The sequence below is a fragment of the Chlamydotis macqueenii genome, chromosome 1 (assembly GCF_036417535.1).
Source record: "Chlamydotis macqueenii isolate bChlMac1 chromosome 1, bChlMac1.mat, whole genome shotgun sequence".
Lineage (NCBI taxonomy): Eukaryota > Metazoa > Chordata > Aves > Otidiformes > Otididae > Chlamydotis > Chlamydotis macqueenii.
The window spans coordinates 189,721,468-189,743,085 of NC_141556.1; the positions used below are offsets into that span (position 1 = coordinate 189,721,468).

Genomic DNA, 21,618 nt, shown 5'->3' on the forward strand with positions numbered 1-21,618 from the left:
TCTAAATAGAGACAGTGCCATTTGGTTACAAAAGCTATGTGATTACAGCGAAGGTGGACTGCCCAGGCTTTTTTCCTTCCTCTTCCTTTCATTGCTGAAGACTTTCACACACCAGCTATGTGTGTGAAGACGCTGACATTTCCATGAGCTAATCAGAATATGCATAAGGAGACTCAGAGGATTTTTTTCCATTTACAAATGTTTAAGTGACACAGACACATTGGGGTATTTTATTCTAGGAAACAGAAAAGAGTAACTGAAAAAGTAGGTTTTTTTCTCGTACTCTGAAATGTTATAACAATTATTTTCTGTTTAAAAATATTCAAGAGGAATTCTTGTTGTTGTAGGGTGAAGTCAGTTGTTAATTATTTACATTTTCTCCTTTATTCAGCTATTCTTTCTAGATAATTAAAAATTCCTTCCCATCCAACAAGAAGTCTGTGTTCCAGCTGAGTTTGAGTCTCCTAGAGGGAGAGGTTTTTTTTGTTATTGCTGGTTTTTAGTCATCCCCTGCTGATATTCTGTCGTCCAGTCAAAACAGAATGAGTTTGCAAGAGGCTTCCAGCAGCAGCAAAGTCTCTGAAGCTTTGCTGTAAAATAATGCATACAATGTACTGGAAAACAATTGAGCTCAGAGTGCTGGAATATAAAATTATAGTAACAAACCACTAGTCAGTTTGACACACTAAGTCCGATATTGATTTGAAACAATTTCATGTAGTTTTTATGCATTGTCAAAGTGGGAAGTGGATGTAATAAAGAGGCTAACACAATTAACTTATAAAAGTGTATAGGGTGAAACAAATAATCACATAGAAGTTTTAAATGACTGATAATTTTTTTTTTTCAGATTTCATCTTACTGTGGTGAAAGCCTTATCTCTTTTGTCTGAGAATATTGTGAAATGCCAAAGAGCAATCAGGTATCTAAAATGACTTAGGATCCAAACAACTTAGTATCCAAATGTATTTTAAAAAAATATATTTCCTAATTCATTTGACTCACTAGATGACCTGTGGACTGTCAGTGCTGATGTGAGGAACTGGCAGTTTCATGCACAAGTAGATATGCATTTTTCTAGAAGTCACTGAAATGGAATCTGAAAATAGTCTGCAGACACGTACAGCATTGTCACTACTGAATCCTGTGGAAATCATCATGTAAGTTGGAAGAGCACAGAAGACAATCTAGATTCTGGTTAGAACGCAGGATGGAAGGCTAATCTGAACATTACTTGCATTTTAAAATAAATGTAATGAAATTCATGAACACAGTTGAATGGACATACTTTTCTCCCCCTCCCCCCCCCCCCCCCCGCCCCTTGATTATATAAATAAGGCAGCATGGTAACACCAGTCAGAAAAGTAATGTGGGAGTCTCATATATACATCATGCTTGTGCATCTGTCATGTTCCAGGGAATGTGGATCCAATACCATTGAGTACATCTATTCCTTGTGACATTTTGATGGGGGGGCTTTTGATCTTTTTTTTTTGCTGCAATATTGTAGACCACAGTCAGATATATAAAGATTTATTTTGATGTCTCCTACATGGAGTCCCTATCAGAAAAGAGCATTAGCAGGATGTTCTCAGAGCTGCTTCTGGATGGGCTGCCAGTATGAGACAGCAGAAAGGACATACTCTCTATCACCTTATGTATTAATGTGAGCCATTTTATTCAAATGAAAAGTTTGTTGTCCAGCTTATTCTATAGTATCTTTCTGTCTTTCTGTATTCTTCCTGCTTTGCAAAGCTTTTTACATACTTCTCATCCTTTTTTAAAGCTTTCTGTGAAGAATGTGCTACACAAAATCACTGCTGTGCTGAAAGCTTTACTAAAAAATTAAGATTTTTGTAGTTTATGGCCAATTCAGACAACTAACTTGTTACACTGAATACTAACTTTAAATTGCGTTATACAACCAAGACATTTGGAAGACACAAATGCTTTCCAAATATTAATTAGTTATCAAATTATTTTTCTGTCCCTGTTAGACTGTAAGCTTGAAAGTGTATGTTACAGAGACAAACATGTTTAGCAATGGGCCAAATTCAGACCGACGATGCTCAGCCAGATTGTTGTGTATGGCTCAGAAAGCTTTTACTGTCTAATACCTAAAATATATTGTGTAACAATGCTACTCAAATAATTTTTTTTAGAAATCTTCCTTTTCAAATGTGAGATTGTTCTTTTCTTTGTGGGGACCACATAAGCATACATCTGAGTTGTTGTGCAACAAAGATAAATTTTTGTTAAGGATAGCTACAATGGAGGAATGTATGTTAATAATTAAGAAATGTAGGGGTTCTGCTAATCTTAATTGTAGATATGATATCAGCATCATGATATCAGTGACATGGGAAGTTGTATCTTGAGCCACCTAATTTACTTCACTTTTTTGTAATGCTGGATTAATCTGAAATACAGATATTTTGCTGGTGTCACATCTGGTCACAAGGTTGAAGGTTGAATACTGTCATACAAAACTTAAATCCTCATTACCCTATTTTATTCCTGAACCGCTCTGGATTTTGGGTCTGCAATAGCCCCTGAAACTAAACTGTTGAATAACCCAGTAAAGAAATATTTTATTTTCTCTTTTTTTTTTTTTTTTTGTTATAGTGGAGGTCTAGCATGAACAAGCAACTATTTAAATTATTTTTAAGTTATTCAAGCACAGCTTCATTTATCTGACATTTAATTTATGGAAACCACAATTTTCAAACAGCTCCTAATAGCACAGAAGTCCACAAGGTGCTATGTAATGTGTAATCATTTTTGCCTTAAAACTGATTTCTCTAAATATTGTTTTCTATAAATATTGCTTGACCTAATGGAACTTATTTTAGAGCTCTACTGGAACAAATCAATTACCTCTTCAAACTTTTTCCACTATCTAGCATACTAAAAAGATCAATTTTCATTTCTGAAATAGATCATTTTGTATAGTGCTCTAATATTTTCTGAAGATTTCTGGAGTAACTATAGCAGAACTTCCCTTTATAAAACAACTGATTTTTACTCTCTGGTGGGGCCTTGTTCTGCTAAAATAGTCAATTTGATAATAAGAGCTTCTATTAGGAAATACATTCTCAGTAACTTTGAAATATGTGAATTACATTTGCTTTTTAAGGACTTGAGTCACAAAACTTTTACATAATTGGTAAAATATGAACAATTAGGACCAACTTTTAATAAGATTACAGTTCTATTATGCCAGGAAACATTAATATTTAAATGCTCCTGAGCCTGAAGGATTTTTTTGTTTCATTTTTAAATTTTTTTTTTATAGAACTGTGAAGTACAGTATCAGAGAACATAGTCAGTTGTGTTTCTGCACCTGTAATATGCAGTTAAAAGCATCTTGGTACTTTTTTTCTGTCATCTACCCTGTCTCTAAGAGTTCCTTGACTATGCTGCTTGTTTTCTCACAGGTCATAATGGTTTTTCATTAGTTAATTTTCTCCTCTCATTGAGTATGTGGAGGACAGCAAGAAATTCCGATCCCAGCAACCCCCTATCCAGCTGCCTTTTCAACACCGAGGTACCTAAGCTGACTAACATCCTTTCGCTTTGGCATGCAGTGCTTTCAGTGCGTATCCATAATACTCTGTGTCATTGAGTGTCTGGAGGTATCAGCCTTCACAAGGCGAAGTACCCCCGCACGGCTCATACCTAAAGCCTACAGAGGTCTAAAAGCTTAGAATGAAATTCATTTCACCTCCCTTTGCAGCCTGTTTTGATGTGACTCATTCCCCACGTGCACTTTATGGGAAACGTGTGAAAGGGTTCTGATGCTAGAGGGCAAACAACTTTTTAAGCTTCCACCTACCTTCTTTATGACTACTCTTCTTAGGTCTCTGCAGGATGTGTTCCTCCAGCTTTGAATGAAGTCAAGGGAGGACCTCCCAACATCAAGCTTACAACTTTTTGTGCTTCTTTCTATAAGCCCCTTCCTAAAAGGGGGCTTATAGGAAAGATGGGGAGAAACTCTTTAGCAGGGCCTGTCATGATAGGACGAGAGGTAATGGTTTTAAAATAGAGGGAGATAGATTCAGACCAGCTGTAAGGAAGAAATTTTTTACAACGAGAGTGGTGGAACACTGGAACAGGTTGCCCAGAGAGGTGGTGGATGCCCCATCCCTGGAAACATTCAAGGCCGGGTTGGATGGGGCTCTGAGCAACCTGATCTGGTTGGAGATGTCCCTGCTCCTTGCAGGGGGGTTGGACTAGATGACCTTTAAAGGTCCCTTCAACTATTCTGTGATTCTCACATCTACTTGGACAAATAAATTAATTTTTTTACTTCTCAAAACAAGAGATAAAATATTGCTTCTTATAATTACAGAATTGGTGAAGCTGAAACCCAGAACCTATGTGCTGTTTAAGTGGTTGATTTGAAACAACGTGACTGATGTTGAAGGAAATATGCAAACAGTTGGAATTAATTTAGAGCAAACCATTGAGCTTGATTTCTTTGAAATGGTACATATATTTTTAGTACTAGAGAGAGACTGTGAGAGAGAGACTATCAAAGAAAAATAATTTTATATGGTAGCAGCTGAATGAGGAAAAATAAGATTCATATTGTCATTTTTCACAGGTGATGTGTATATTTTTTTCAGAGAGCTATTAGACTCTCTGAATGGCTTTGCGAATTGTGTATTCATAATCTATTGTTAAGAGGTACTTCATAACTACCAAATATATTAGTCATCTAATTGTCTTCTGGGTCTTGCCTCCCTGATCATCAATACTGTATACATTAGGTCAGCGGAAAGCACTCTTTTAGATGGAAACATTTAGTTCCCCACAAAACAAAATCTAGGTGCAGTTCTGGAGATAATCCAGTCCAAAAACCATTCTCTGAAGATGTGTATATGAGCCTGCGTCATTCTTCCAACCCACTCTCAGTAGGCTTTGCAGCCTCAAGCAACCTTACATGTCGCCCCCGGACAGGTAATACATGCCTTCGTTTTCATGCTATAAAAATATTGCTCTTGAAAGAAGTTCCTCATAACTTTTCAGACAATTTCAACTACAAAATACAAGATATTAAAAAACAGTTTTATCCCTAAGCAACTGGGACAGCATGCAGGTCTTTGAGGAGGAAGCCCAGGGTCAGTGTGGATGCAGGCATCTTGTTTGCATGGGGGAACCCACAGTGTGAACACGAGCTGTTCTGCACCATGTAGCATGGGACCAAGGACCTCCCTGATGTGAATACATTTAGCAATGTAGCTACAGCCAAAGAAACTAAGCTTTACGAATTATTCGAGCAGCTGATGGCAAGCTCGCAATTGTGTTGGTGGCAACAAGCTACAAACAGCGGAACTTTCCCTGACCCTTCTGCACAAAATCTGCATGCTTTGGTCCCACCCATATTTCATAGAAGTTTTTCATACCTTGCTGAGGTATAAACACCTTAATGTGTATCATTCCATAAAAATGTTTAGACAAGTCTAAATACCTGTCTTTGGCATACACTTCTGCATATGCATTACTTTATTAATGCAAATAATTAGCTTCACTGGGTCTCAGTGATTTGATTAATCATGTACTTAGGTGGTTTTTGCACTGGGTCCCAAACTGTGTTTAAGTGAGCAAGATAACTTGGGTGTAGGCCTGCTCCACCATGACCACTAAATAAAAATTTCTGCAGTCCAGTGACTTCAAAGATCATTAGTCAGCCCCTTGGGTACATTATACTTATCTATAATAAAATGGATGCCTTTTTGATCTGGGGAGACAGTATCCAGTCATAAACTACATTTTGTTATATCCATCCCCAGCTTCCATTTGTATGTCAAAGGTCTACTGCTCCTGCAACCCTTGAAATGATTAAGAATTTTGCTACTGTTAGCAATGCACTGAATCAGGATAAGATTTTCTTTAATATAAACGTGTAAACTGAAAAGGAACAGCTAAAAACAGCTTTTCAGCTCTGCAAACTCGGCTATGCTTTAGTGAAGCTGGGTTCATTCATGAGAGCTGTTCTCACAGTTTTGAGCAGCACATGTAATCTTTCCTCATGTAATTACACTTTTGTTCTTCATTCCCTAGCACTTCCTTAAAACCACTATGCATACATAGTATTTTGTGTTATTTCTAAAAAAAAAAGTAAAGTTCCATGATTCTTACAGTTTAATTAAAAGAAGAGATTTAAGTGAGTACTTAAGTTTATTGATTTCTAGGGTGCTTAAGTATACACTTCAGTTAGCATATAGGTAAATACGCCGCTAAGTCATAATCCTAGTTTGTTTGATAAGAATTGCATTATCTGTCCTGCATTTAGTCAGTCTAGGTCATCCATGCTCAGCTCTCCTTTTGGATGTCATCTTCTAATATTTGTTCTCTATTTGTCTTTTAGTGATTTAGAAACTGACTTTTTGTTTATTTTTAGAAGCAAACCTGTTCATGATACAGATTCCGCACCTAAGCAGTCTTTTCATCACTAACTAAAGATGAAGCATCAATAGCTGTATTTACTGAGGAAGATACTTCAAATCTAAAGAGGACTGAATTGAATTTTTAAATAATTTTTATAATTAATGTGATCAGCAGCAATATTAATTTGCAGACATCTTCAATCTAATGATACCTTTTTGCTGCTGTGGTCAAGATAAAACATGAAATATAAACATAAAACATATCTCCTCATCTCTCTTTCAAAACCAATCTTTGAAAGAAAACACTCTGAAAATTTCTTTAGAAGATACTTGATAGCAATCAATGAAAGCCTGAGAAACCAATGGACTGTACCTCTCAAAGAGCAGATATGTTATATACATTACAAGTTTAACCCTGGCTCTCTGGAAGGTAGATTTATGGGGTTTTTTGGGATAGGTTAAATTCCCTTTAAGGATGCTGCCCTGTATTTCTATTTTTTTAAAAAAAAAAAAACAAGGCAATTTGATTTCCTACATTCTAGCTCATTCTTGTATCGAAGAAAAAAAAAGATGATACATAAGAAACTCACAAGAAAAAGAGGATGAAGAGGCTAGGACATAAAACGTGAGAGGATCTCTACAAACACTAAACAGTTAACCTCCCTTGTCTTATTTTGCAGTGTGTCTGATGTGCGTGCATGGGTGGATGTATATATCCTTTTCTTTTCCTGTTTGTCTTTCATTATCACTGATTGTCCCCAAAGTATATCTTCTTGTATCTGGCTTGTGGGCAGTACCTTGTCTTTCATCTTTATATAACCATTCTCCCCCTCAGTTTTCAACATAGCAGCCTGTTTGCCACTTTCTTCCTCTCAGCTCCTACATGGCAGTCACCCCCCTCTGCTGCATAGATATGCAGTCCCACAATTCTCAGCACACAAATTTTCCTAAACTCGGGTATATACCTGTTCTGCTTTTGTTCTGCTGGGTTCTACTTGTGGGAAGATGTGCTGGGACTCCTTATGGACCTGTAGGGAAAGTAGCAAGTAATTTAAGCTGTATTGTCTTAAAAAAAAAAAAAAATCAGATACATTATTTCTTTAGGGTATCATCACATAAACTTGCTCTCCTTACAGTTCGAAAGACCTACGACACCTTATTTTTTTTAAAGTGGCACACTATGAAATATAAGCGGGACTGCCCAAACATGGGCACTAATTAGTGCTCTTTAAAACCTGGAATCACAATTTTCATTTTGTCTTGCACATAGCTGTGAGAGCATATGATAGCAGGTATATATGAGAGCATATATTCCCACTGATAAGACCAGTGACTTCTTTCACGGATATTATAAGCAGACACAGGCAGCATATGTTTTAAAGGTCTACCTTTATCCTTTTTCTCCTTTATCTTCAGCCAGCTTTGTGCTTGTTTTATCCTTTCTCACCTAGAAGCTTTGTGTCTCCTCTCTATTTTGAGAATGAAAAGTCTGAACACCACAAACTCTGCAGGGGGTTCAGGCAAATCGCTATTACAACGTTGTTTCCTGCAGTTTTCATGGATGAAACAGACAGACAGACAGACAACACAGACAGAACCACAGAAAAGATGCAGAATCTAGGGCAATTCTTCCAGCCTTGCACTATATATTATGTGGCACTGGGGAAGCTGAAGGACTCGCTATGTATGTCCAACAACAAAGAAGCAATCTCTGTTTAATGAGAAAGAAGGAAAAAGCTTTTTTTTTTTTTTTATCCCAGACGCTCAAGTATTCATCTTACTATGGAGTTCAGCCTTTGTTTAAGGACACTTCAGCTCCCTTGCAAAATACAACTATCAACTTCTAATAGTATTACTTTATCTCATAAGCCGGCCAAACCCACACATATAGATATATTTTTCAAAACTATTCACACCACTGAAAAGTAGTTAATATTCTGATTTTTTCTTTCTAATCCACCTTTGCCCTTTCCTTCCACTTCCCTCTTGCTCCCTATTTCCTTTTGCCAATGGAAAGAGAAGAAAACAGAAAACAACAAAACTTGTGGGTGTCTTCTGGATTGAGATATCCACTGTTTGCTGGACTATTTCTGTATCCAGCATCACCAAGGATCAGATAAAATATGGAATCCCTGGAAACGACAGTCTAGGAATTACATCTCTGAGTAACCAGTAGGCAGTAGGGTTATGCTCAGGCGTGCTATCTGCCTGTAAATGGAACACAACTTCAGCGAGCCAGAGGAGAGCCTTGATTAGTCTGTAGTCCTGTTTTCATTCTGGAATATGAAGTAGCAGAAGAAGACAATTTTCCTGCTAGGATTGCAGGTGTTTGGGGAATATGCTGACCTGCCCAAGGAACATGCAGGCATTGCATAAACGGACGTGCCTGGCAGACATTTGCCAAGACAGAGGTTTTCAGCACTGATTTGTGTGTGTTTTCTAAGGATATGAAACTCAGAAAATCCTGTGAGGGTCAATTCAAAATTAGCTCCTCTAAAGTATGGAGCAAGTACCGACAACCTGAGCACCTACATTTTGTTGTCTAAAGTTTCAACGTGTTCTTGGCAGTGTTAAGGTGGGGACTATCCTTCCTCTCCCAGAGGCTCTTCAGACTCTCTGGATGATCAAGCCTGCTGCCCTTGGTGAGGAAACCATGTCCATCAGCTGCCTCCTGATCATTTGCAACCACTGGAAACTGTAATCCAATTGGACAAGAGGAGACACCTCAACTATGTTGAATTCCTTAAAATATTATGGAATTAGACAGCTGGGTAGAGAGAAAGGGTATTTGTGTCCGTGCTGAAGAAAAGATGAAGAAGCTAATTCACCATTGGACATCAAATAATCAATATAGGCAAGATGTGCTACCAACTGAACACCATTCATTCTGGTACTCTGGGAACAATTTTTGCAGCATCTGTCTTAAGTGCGAGGGAGCTTTCTGCATCTGATGATAAATTGTGTTTAATCACTTTTATGTTATTAGTGACTTTCACCTAGCTAAGTGATTATCATAGCATTGCTCAATGGATTTATCAGTTCTTCTGTATTTATTGCCTTTTGCAGGTTTGATGCAGTGTTTTACTAAAAAAAAATAATCCATATTCTTTACTAAGAATGTGAATTTAAATAATTCCTGGTTGATACTTTTATCTTGCTTTTGAGGCATTATTTTTTTGCACCTTTTGCTCCTTGAAACATATTTAAATTACCTCAACTAACATGGGAAACAGGTAAAAATGTTGTAATTCCTCAGCAGCTGCTATCTACCAACTTCTGTTGTGTACCAGCTTATATAATTCTCAAATCTAAGATGCTGAAACTGAAACTAGTACTCCTCATATGTAAGATATTTTAAATAGCAAACTAATAATGCTAAAGGCCATTATATATATTTAAGCACTTAAGAATAAAGAAAAGTGGTTTTTCTGAAATATCAGCTGACAAATTTTACATTGCTTCAGTTTTCAATAAAAGGCTTTAGACTGCTGCCAGACAACAGTGGAAAGCTATGCTGACTTTAAGAAGGAAGCTAGAACAGAGGAAATATTCACATACTAACTTAAGGGAATCGTAGTTAAACCATCTGAAACTAATATATACACAGGATACTGAGGCTGCATGTTTTTCTCTGCTATGTGCAAGAAATAACAATAATTTATATTAAGTTCTTTGCCATCTTAAAATGATTGAGTCTCATGTCTTCTGCATGGTTTAGTACTTTCAAAGTGGGACAAGTAATTATCTCTTACATAATAAACCATCTGCATGGATATAATTAATCATTTGCTCAGTTGTATTTGATATTAAACCAGAAAAAGAATGTGGTTAAGTAGCATTTATCATGCAAAAGATGCCAAAATCAGCTGAAAATCCATCTATAACATCCTGGTTAGCTGCTAAGCTTTTGAAGGGGTCTTGAATAGATCTCAAATGTGATGCTGCATAACTCAGGTTGACATGGTAACGTGCATAGTAAGGAAAATCTCAGCTTTATTAGCAACTTCATTTTAATTCCCTCCCCTTTTCATACGCTTCGCTCAGTTTCTGAAGGAAATGTATCTTAAGAGTCTCTGATTGTAACTTGTAATTATGTGGCATAATTAAGATGGTGTGCTAGTCTTTTATTTTGTAGGCAGCAGAATAGTAACACATCTATGAGATGAATCCCTAGCAGCATTTTTTAATGACCATGTTAAATTTAGTGCTGTTCTGAGAGAGATTATATGTATTGCCTAGTTAATGGGATCCTTGCTATATTAGGACTGGTCTGGTAGCACTCTGCCAGAGGAAACAGGCAGAAAATAAGAAATTTTCTCCCTGTAGCTGCCCTAACAAACATGTGAGCTGTTGAGGGTGAACAACCAGAACCATAAGCCCTGAAGACTCCTACTGAAGCAGACAAGACCAGAAGAGCCAAAGCTTGAGAACACAGGCTGAAGGAATGATAGCAGGGTGAAAAAGGATCCTGTAAGACAGAGGCAAGAGTAAATTTGCAAGAACAAAACTGAGACAGAGTAATCACTTTTGGGTAAAATTGAGGCTTCATAGATGACCATCACAAAATTGTAGGTCTTAAAGTAATATGAACACATTTTTAGATTCCTTTAAAATAATTCTCTGTAAAAGCTTTATTTCTTCTGCAAAGTAAACCATACTTTGTTTTTAACAAGGATTCACATCTTTATACATTCCTTAATTATCTTCTTCTGTACATGAGAGAGCATTACAGATTGGTGTATTGTGTGGGATGTGTCTGGCACCTTATAGCATGTGACTGAGAGCAGGGAGGGAGAGAGGGAAGGAAGGAACTGCACAGTGAAGATATAATCTGAAGAACACGATAGAGTAGGAGAGCAAAGTGCTACACTGCATGAATGCATGAGGTACAGACAGAGCTAAAGAGGAGCGGCAGGATCGGTTTCATTGTGTGACACTTGACAGGTCGACTGGATACAGAATCCCAAAGGTACTCAAACTCATCCAACCTTCTGGGTAAGTCATGGATGATAAATAGAGTACTTCAGCTCCAAGGCTGATTGAGGGACAGGAGAACTGTGAGATTCCACAGAGGATAAATAAATGCAGACTCGGAGTGAAAGAAAAAAAAAGCTTAGCTGAAGCTTTCCCTGCAACCATGACGTTGGTCACTCTTCAACTCCCAAAATAACTTACCGCTTAGAAAAGTGAGATGTTATCATCACGCTAGAGAGCAGTGTTAGGGACTGAGAAATGAGTGTTTGTCACTTAGCTTTATAGGGGAACCTTGATTTGCCATGAAAATACTGACATCACTGTGAGAGATTTCTTACAAAGGAAATCTAATCAAGGAATTAGAAATACTTGAAAAGAAACCTGACAAATGGAAGAACAGAAAAGGTCTTCCGCTTCTCTGATAACTGAGTCATTAACAAGATTGAAAAATGGTTGAAACTAGCTTCCATGAGCGCTGCTGGGTTCGTGTCACACGAGCTGCATGTGTCTACTTTATGTCTGCTTCCTTCCACAATGGCATTCCAGAGCATCAAGAAACCCAGCCAGTTTTTAAACTGATGGGTGGGTTTTCTGTTGTTCAGAGAATTCAAAATGTAATAACCCAGATAAAATTAAACTGAGGAAACAAAGCAAGAATAATTTTTGGAGGCAGTTTCCCGTAGGCCTACACCATCCAAAACAGAAGAAGGAAAAGAGAAACTTTAATGTAACTATCTACTGCAATATCATCAATTAATTATTAACCTTAAGAAATACTGGTTTTCTACATGGCCTTGCTTTACTGAAGCTTCACAGACTTAAACTATGCATGATGTCAGGTTCTTTATTTTAAAGCTATAAAGAGATGTAATTCTGTTTGTGTAAAACAGCCCTTGATAAATCTTCAAGGGATTTTTTTTACACTAAACTTTCCGATACTAAAGCAAAATTAATTAGTTCTTCAAAATAGAGGAATCTGAATTCCACTTTCATGGCAAATTAGGTTTTGCTTTGTTACCATCTAAGAGCATGTGGATTAACTTGCTTAATGCTACTTTCCTTCCTATCAACAATGGTTTGAATGTAATCTTAAGATTTGTATTTGAGTTCTTTCTGGCTATTAACGATTACAATCTCTTTTTATTAAAATTCATTATGTCGATATATGTCATGTTAATTGCACCTAAACTTTCAAAATGTAACAAAATGTAACATGGACAAGCAGAGAGAGAGTTCTCTGGTGATGCAGAACTGCCAGCTACCCTGTTCTTGTCTAGGCCTCATTAGTTTCCCACATAAACATAATTACTATATAGAATAACAATGGCCCTATTTCTTATCAAAGGACTGAGCTGACAATCCACAAAATTTTAAAATTACAGAAAACATCTCTCTACTCCAGCACAGGGCTTTTGCTTTATGTTTTCTAATGAGTAATTCTCAATAGCTGCTCTTAAAAAATATTTACATTTGAATAATTCCAGATCATTGTCATTTAGATTGGCTGAAGAGTTTTCAAGGTCAAGTTTTTAATGAACTCTGGGGTAATTCTAGTTCGGTGCAGCAGAACTGGAGGTAACTGGAACTGTCCAGAAGGGTAGTGTGTTGGGCAGATTTCAGTTTTTTATTTAGGCTTCTGAAGTCTGAGTCCAGTTTTAGGCATTTAAATTCTTTCTTTGGGGGAAAGGACTGTCAGTTATGTTTACTTGCCTCCTCCATTTACTAGCTGTTTAGTTTATCTCAAGGAGAGTCTCTAACTCTCATTCTTTTTCCTCTGTGTATACTATTTTGGTTATCTATGTGTTCCTGACACAATCTGTGATGACTGTGGGAATATTATACTTTTATCTGATTTTACCTTGAGCCATGTTACCACAAGAGTCACCACTGCTCCTACAGTATCATTGCTAATTAAAACAGTCCACTGCATCAGACATAAAACTATTATTGCCTGTGTATTGACCTTCATTTCTCTTTAGCAATAAGGTATTTAGGATTCATATCTGTGATCATCTTGTTTGTCTTTTATCTGATGAACCTTACAGCACTGCACAACCTTATGGTGGCTAAGCATACCTGAATTATCATCAACAGAGATGTTTTTAAAGAGTACTTCTCTAGACCTTATATTTTTGATTATTTGGAGATAAAATTATTTGCTGCTTAGTATCTTAAAACAATACTCACTATTTATCTGCGCACTAATGGTATTAGACAGTCAGAATGAAATCTTTAAGATTACCATGATAGCTTGGAGGTTGAATCTCCTCTAAATTAATAAGAATTGGACTTTCAGCCATAATGTAGATAAATCTTTAATTAAATGTCATGAAATCAATTCTACCTGCTGTTGTGCTTAGCCATAGAGTGGTTGAGTGGAAGGACCATCAGTAAAGGAGCCTTTTCAGACCACGTTAGCAGACCAGGATCCCTCCATTGTACACAGCCAGAGAAGTGGTTGTCCAGTTAAAGTAACTACACCCCTAACCTGCAAATTAAATGCAGAAAAGGGTGGCATCCAAATTCTCACTCAGGAAATATACATGCTGCCCAAAGGATCTGAATCTGGTTGTAACAGGAGGTGTGGAACCCAGCAGACGCTACTTGACAACCTCATATGGCCAGTGCATCACAAAAAAAAATGACATCTAGAAGGTGAAAAACTACTCCTGTACAGTGAAAATTTGAGATACCTCCTAGGTCAGTAATGTCTTTCCACTTCATTTCTCCTCTTTGAACAGCCTGAGATTTCCCCCGTTATTTTCTGCCCTCGTACTTCCTTTCATGATTTGGGACACACTGGCTGATTGCTTTGCTGAGAATGAGCTAAGGTCTATTCTCCTCACAAAATCCTGCCTCGTCTACTGTGATGTTCCAACACTCTTTTGAATGGCAAGACCCGCATGGCAAAAAAAATTATTTGAGGATGTACTTCAAAAGTGCCAGTTGCTGGTGCAGAATTTTACCCTCTAAATTCTTTTGGGAAGCAGGTCCTATTTAAAAATAATGTTTGTAAAAATTGTGTCATATCCCTAGCCTCTCTAACTTATTTTTAAAACACTGGTAAATGAAACTACCACATATGCTGTTCTTAGGTCATTCAAAAAACTGTGTACAGTTTGTGCATTTATATTCATAAAACATTTCAGCTTTGTCTCAAAATAAAAAAGATGGTCCTCAAATCCTCAGCTAAGAGAATGTGAATACTACTGAGATTGAGTTGAGGTTATTGTGAACATACATATTCTAAATTATTTAAAATGCTTCTGTCAAAGGTTAGCAGTCAGCAAAGAATATCAATTTACTTTAATTAGTTTGAACCAAAGACCAGCTAAAATTAAGATCCTGCACTTCAGAATTATTCTAATTCAGCTTCTTGGCAACCTGGAAAGGAGAAAGATTGCAGTAGCAGTTTACTCAGATATATATAGCTATACAACATGACAATGGAGAATATTTTTGAGATGGATGGAATTGTTTCACAGGTAGGATTTGGCCTGCCACATAATAGTTCATTTATAATTGATAATTCCAAATTACAAGGTTTTAGGTTCAATTTGTTAACCAATATGGGCAAGCAAATCACACCGGACAAACAGCTCTTTAAACATGCCCTTAATAATATCTGAAATAATATATATGAAACATCTCAATAATATCTGAAAGAAAAAAAATGATACATAAGTCTGAAAAACCATGCTGGAGGTCTTTTGTTGACATAGTTAAAATATCCATGGAGTATCAAAAAGTGAAATACCGTAATTTTCCAATACAAAATGTGTTCACCTTACAATGGGACCTCTTTCCAGTGGACAAACATGTAGAAATAACTTCAAGAACATTTTACCCAATGACCAGCATGTAATTATTTCTGCTGTACACAAAAAGAGTCAAGTCCTGGTTTATAGCCTGTTTTTAAAAGGATTAATTTCTTGAAGAAGTTAGTTATAAGCAAATAAGCAAGACAAAAAAGTCTTTGACAGTGAATGATTTTACCAGATTCAAAAATCCAGTCATGCAGTTAGAAAGGTTATTGTCTTTTCTCAAAAGTATCCTAATTGAAGAGAAATACAGAAGGATAGAAAATGTAGCAAAAACTTTTTAATTACATATTATTGTAAGTCTAGACAAATGACATATCAGCAACAGACTTATGAGAAATCATCAGTGAGAAATTTTACAGTCAGAAATACTAAGGATAAAGAGAAATTTAAAAACCCCATATTTTCTAACCAAATTAATCCTGGCAAAATCATAGTACTGTTATTAGATGCAAACAGTTGAAATTGTCAATAACAATGCAGAAGAGACAGAAGTATTCAACAAATACTGCTGCATAGTGCAGTCCCATCCCAGTCATGAATGCCATATGTTTTTGCCTAGAATAATATGCAAATAATTTTTAGTACATCAGTAGTTTAACTCTAAAAAGAATTTATTACTGGTCTGCCTGAACAATTAATGTTGCTATTCAAGAAATCTAAGAATATTAAGGAAGTATTAAGAACCTGGATAAAGCCAGCTTTACATTTGGACAACATTAAAAATATGACCTTGATTATATAATTCTTGCTATGCTGGAATCAGTAGCAGGTAAAATAACTGAAGGCCTGATAACGTGATGTAATGAATACAGAAAATGATTGTGTAATTAGTGCCAATGAGCATGTCAAATTGGGTAGCTTTCTGGGTGAGATTGCTGAATATGATTGATAAAGGTGACTACATCGACATATGCTTCTGTAAAGCAATAGACATACAGCAGTACATCAACCCAATTAAGTGATTAGCGTTATACAAAATCAGTGTAACACATAAGAATTAATTAAAAACCGGCCAAATGACAGATCTCCAAAAGTCACTATAAACAGCTAATCATTAACCCTCCAGTAATTTGCAGAGTGCTGTTCTTTTTCGTAAGTGAGTTTTTACCAACTGGGGAAAAAAAAAAGTCCCGCCTGCTGCCAGGACTCCGCCGCCCCACCCCGCGCCTCTGCAGCGCCCAGCCGGCTGGTGCAGCTCCACTGGCCCAGATCCCTGCCGGGAGCTGGCACAAGCTGTTCGCTGAAACGGGCATATGCGACCGCGCCAGCACCAGTTCCCTTGGCCTGGTTTGGCATCCTGAGAGCTGAGCGCGTCTCTGACATGAAGCGGAATGAGCTCTAAACACACCCTCGACGCCGCTGCCTTGGGGGATTGAGCCCCACATTTTAGAAAATGCTGTTCTCTGCTACTACATAAATTTATGAGTGATCTGAAAGAATATTTAAGAGCATTAATGGTAAAATTTGCAGATGGCATAAAATGCATAAAGCACTAAATAATGCAAAGAAAAAACAGTTTTTCTGTAGGGAAATTGACATCCTTTGGTAAGCCAGGATCATTTGAACATGCTTTTTGAGACAGCTGAATGCAAGGTCATTCAGCAGGAACAAAGAATGTAGGTCACGTTTAGAAGACTGGAGACTGTGTCCTGGAAAGCAGTGACTCTGAAAAGGATTTAGGGGTCACAGTGGTTAGGCAACTAAAGAGAAGCTCCCAGAATAATGGTGCGAGGCATTTGATACAGCCTTCAGACATAGGAGTGTTGGATGGTGACATAACTATACCCAATTCTACTTTGGACAAAGGTGCTTAAAAATTAGAAGTGTTGAGAAAAGGACTGTTGGAATACTGTTAGATCTGAAAAACCTGATTAACAAAGATGACAAGTCCAAGTTACTTACTTTACCCAAAGTGGGATTAAGAAGTGACTGTATCTTGTTTGATAAGGATACGTTAACAGAGAGCTCAGAAAACACACAATATTCCAAAGTCTGTCCAAGAAAGAAAGACAATTTTGTATTAGCAAAATAGTACGCTCTTTTAAGAGGACAACTATATAACTATTGAAGCAATTTACACAAGCTTTGCTTCTATTTAGAATTGCATTGGTTTAGTTTAAGTTGTGGACAAACACATGAAAAAGGTAAAGGGAAAACAACTTTTAAAGTGCTTTAAAAAGGAAAGCATGGCAAGCATGCATGACAAAGGCAAACAGACCATACGGTCCTGTGTTGTGTCTTCCTATTAAACACAGAACTGCAAATGAACAAAACAACAAATTTTAAAAGACACTTTCCTATTAAGTTTATACTTTAGTACTGATTTATATGGAATTATTTTCTTTTGACGTTTATTATGTTTTAACATGATCAGAGTGAAGGTCTTTCTTGAACATCTGTGAAATATTTTGCACACTTAGGCTAGACGTAAATAATATATGTCAGAAAGATGTAAACACCAATGGGAGAAATAAATTATGTACGTGAACACAGGGCACTATAGCTAAAGTAATGAGCTGAAATATAAGAAACTTCCATTAACCTGATCGTCAGAAAAAAATTCCTTATAATTGGAGGAATTCAGCTTCGAAGAGATGTCTCCTCCGGGAAGCAGAAGCCTCATTACCTGAGACATTTAAAATTAACGGGACAATACAGAACTGAAGAATGCTAAAGAACAATCCTTTGTCAGGACCATCATAGTCATTTCCGTCTCTAATCATTGTGATGTCCTGTTTTTTCTTATAATTTCAGACCATCATGAATATTTTACTTGATTGTTGACCTACAAAGGAAGTGGTTTAAAGAACAGAACTTTAATGCAAGATTATCAGAATTATTTTTAACTTAGTTTTTGTTATCCTGTCAAGTATACCAACATTACCAATATCATAGAATCTTAGAATAGCTTAGGTTGGAAAAGACCTTTAAGATTATAAAGTCCAACTGTTAACCTAGCACTGCCAAATCCATCACTAAACCAAGTCCCTGTTATCTGTTATGTCTAAACACAGACCAAGAGATTTTCCAAAACAGTAGCCTTAAAAACAATATAGCTGGCAAAATACTGAGTGTGGAGGTGTTCAGTTTTTAGGAACTTGCATCTGAAAAATGTCAATCTTTACTAAAGTGCCTCAGCATGCTGTTGACCACAGGGGAAGAATTAAGTGCCTTAGAACAAGATCTACAAAAACTAAGCTAGGTGATAAGAGCATGCTGAGGACAGAGTTGTACGCTGAATTCTGAATCTCTTTGATGTTCAGGTATTTTAATGCTATTACTCCTTCTAGCAAGAGGTTTTACAAAAGGTTTTAGGTGCTCATTTCTTTTTCAAGAACTAAGGAAACAAGTGTAGCCAGAAGACTCCTTTCTCTGCTCTGTGCAATACTTCAGTGATGAAAGAACTCCTCCAGGATGATGAAGACACAGCATGGATTAATTTTCCTCCTTCAAGGAATCTCCTGCCTCCTAAGAGCCTGTATGTGGACTAGTCTAGGGGGACAGAAAAGAAGGACAGTGCTCCATCCCCTTCTTCTTTTGAGACTCTCACAGTTTTTGTAGACTGAAGGCTTTGTTTGTCTTCAGAGAGATTAGGCAGGGGCCTCTATTCCGATTAGAGGTCTATCACTGGGAGCAAGGCACCCTGGGCATAAGTCCCTGCTCCACTGATTGTTCTGGATTTATAGATATAAAACATATAAATGGTCCGTAATACAGATACACAAAGCCATCTTTTGTCCTTCCCAACTGAGTGTCATAACCACGAGGTAACAGACTAATTCCCTCTCTGATCTAATGCATTTTTAATTCTTTCAAAGTACAAAGCTCAACAGAAGGGACAGACTGTGTTTTCTTCCCTTCCATGTCCCCCTGGACTGCGGGCTGTTTACCTGACAAGCAGAAGAGAGCTGAAGGCTTTGTTGCACAGAGGAAATCAAACCCTGTCCTTCACCTTGAGAATGTTTTAACCACTGAGATTTTTATATTAAAATGAAGAATAAGCAAACCTTTCAGAAGGAAGCATCAGTTACAACTTGTGTGGAGGTTGATTTCACAAATGTGCTCCAAGACTGGAGGGGCTTGGGCGTAAGAGTGAGTCAGTCAGATGAAGCCTGAGATGCCTTTGGGCAAATGCATCTTCTGGGAAATTTAAGCATAAAAAGCTGTAGCATCTCCGGAGGTTAGTCACCTCCAAGGTCAGCTGTAACTTAAGCGAGTGGCTTAAGGAAGCCTGGCTCCAGTTTTAGTACCTAAATTCCACATCAATCCCACCTTCAGCACTTGACACCTGTCAGGGGGCTTCGGTGGCTGGGTGGGCTCCCAACACTTGGGGACCAGGCGAACCTCATGGAAATGCCAGGTGACACATCTGGTAAAAATACTTCTATAAAGGTGTTTTTTGGACGCCAGTGCCTCAAAGGGGGGGCAGCTGTCCCCCGCCAGGTCCGGCCCTGCCCCGTTCGCAGGCAGGCCGCGATCGGGCACGTCTCCTCGGGCCGGGACTCCCCGGGGGCGGCGGGCAGGCAGCGCCCCACGGTGCGGCCAGAATTTACCTCAGGGGGAGCCCACCGTCAGCTTAACCTCTCGCCCCGACGGGGCCTCTCCTCTCTATACTCCCCCGCCGGGGTCTGCCAGGGGGCTCACCTCGCACCCACCGCCCCGTGGGCCGGGGACGGCTCCGGCGGCCGCCCCGCAGCGCCGAGGGACGAAGAGGGCCCGCAAAGAGAGAAAGGAGAGGGGGGGAGACGGCGGCGGCGCCGCCCTCTGGAGAGAGCGGCAGGGAGAGGCTGGTGTGAAGAGCCGCATTTCAATGAGGGCCGGGCTAATGCAAATCGCTGCAATCGGCAGCAGCAGCAGAAGAAAGGCGAAGCAGCTGCAGCCCGGGCTCCCCGTCAGCGCGCTCCAGCCGGGGGAGGCGTAACAAAGGCAGCGGAGCCGCTTTCCGCGGCGACTACTGCGATTACAGGCGGGTGGTCGCCGGGGGGGAGGGGGGAAGCTGCCGCTCTTTGGCCGCTTCCCGCTTGGAGCTGCCGTCTTCCCTCCGCGCCCCGCCGGCAGGTCTGCGGGAGAAGGTGCTCGCCAGGCTGCGGAGAGCAGGTAAGGGCCGGGGTCCGGGCAGGGGCCGGGGCCGGGGCCGGGGCCTCTCCTGCGCGGGGGCTGGGGCGCGGCCGTTGGGGCGCGGCCGCCGGGCGCCCGCCGCGGCGCGGTGCACCTGTGCCCATTGTGTGGGGCGGCGGCCTCCGCCCAGCGCCGCAGCGCTTCCCCCGGGCGGCTCGGCGGGGCCGGTGCGGGTGTCCGGCTGCGGGAGCGTGGGGCGTGAGGCGCGGGCAGCTCCCGCCGCGGCGTGGCCGTGGCTGTGCGGGGCAGCGCGGCAGGCGCTTCCGAGGCGAACGCACCTCGGCGTTGGTTACCGTGCAGTTGGCGCCAGCCCGCAGCGGAGCCCGAGCGCTTGATGCCACCTTCCGCCGGCTGCTTGTATTTCGAACACGTTTCCCCTACCGCCGCAGAATAAACCAAATTTTTTTTTTTTTTTTCCTCCTTGAAGCAGCTACCGCGTGTATCCACGTTTTTTCCCCTCCAAGGACTTGGTAGTCAGCCTGCTGCTTAGTCTCTGGATGATCTTTGCAGGGTCCCAGTCACACCGCTGCATGATGTATTTTTTTTTTTTTTAATAAGCATGTATGATTGTTTTATGTAATCCCTCACCCACACCTGCAGTATAAATAAATCTGTAGCAGATGTATAGGGTGTGAAGTGTTGGGCATGGTGGTTTTCCAGGGGTGTGTCCTTTCATTTTTCTATATCCGTACGTATATGAGTATGTATCTATACACACACGGAAACATCTGATCAGATCAAATTGTTCTAGGATTTCTTTGTCTGCTCCGACCTTGTGGTTTGAAGATGCTTTTCTGTGAATAGCAGGGCTGTGGTGTTCAAGGGGAGCTCTATTTCTGTGTTAAAGGGCGTAATTGGGAATTACAGCTGTTATTGATTAAAGCATAAGCGTGCGGAAGAAAGGGCAGTGACTCGCACTTTTTCCTCCCCTCATCCAAAATTAGTAGAGCTGAGTGTCTCTAAGAAGTATATAATCATGTAAACTTGTTTTTCGTTTTTTTTTTTTGTGTGTGTGTGTATGTTTGAGATGGTTTGAACAAATGAAACAGCAGACCTAAGAAAAATCCATTTTTCTTGGCACAGGCATTGCTTTTGAGATACAGTTTCTAAATTGCGAGTTCTGGGATAGTTTAAATCTGAATAACAGATTCTCATTGGAATTAGAAATGAAGTAAAACAACTAACTTTTTTTTTTTAACATGGGAAACGATGGTGGTGTCATCTTGATCTTAAGCTGTGGCCACTAAGTGATGTTTTGTATTTAAGCTATAGAGGAATGTCAGTGATGCCACAGCAAATGTTCTTGTTCT

General features: G+C 39.2%; 1 protein-coding gene across 4 annotated transcripts in view; it reads left to right on the top strand.

The window, feature by feature from the left end:
- The first annotated feature begins 20,134 nt into the window (after positions 1–20,134).
- The window catches only part of DCLK1 (doublecortin like kinase 1), a 257,253-nt gene continuing 255,769 nt past the window's right edge, over positions 20,135–21,618 (top strand). For all 4 annotated transcript variants that reach the window (XM_086771976.1, XM_086771974.1, XM_086771975.1 and 1 more), the window contains exon 1: positions 20,135–20,287. The gene's annotated coding sequence lies outside the window, so the exon portion shown is untranslated. The remainder of the gene's footprint in view (positions 20,288–21,618) is intronic.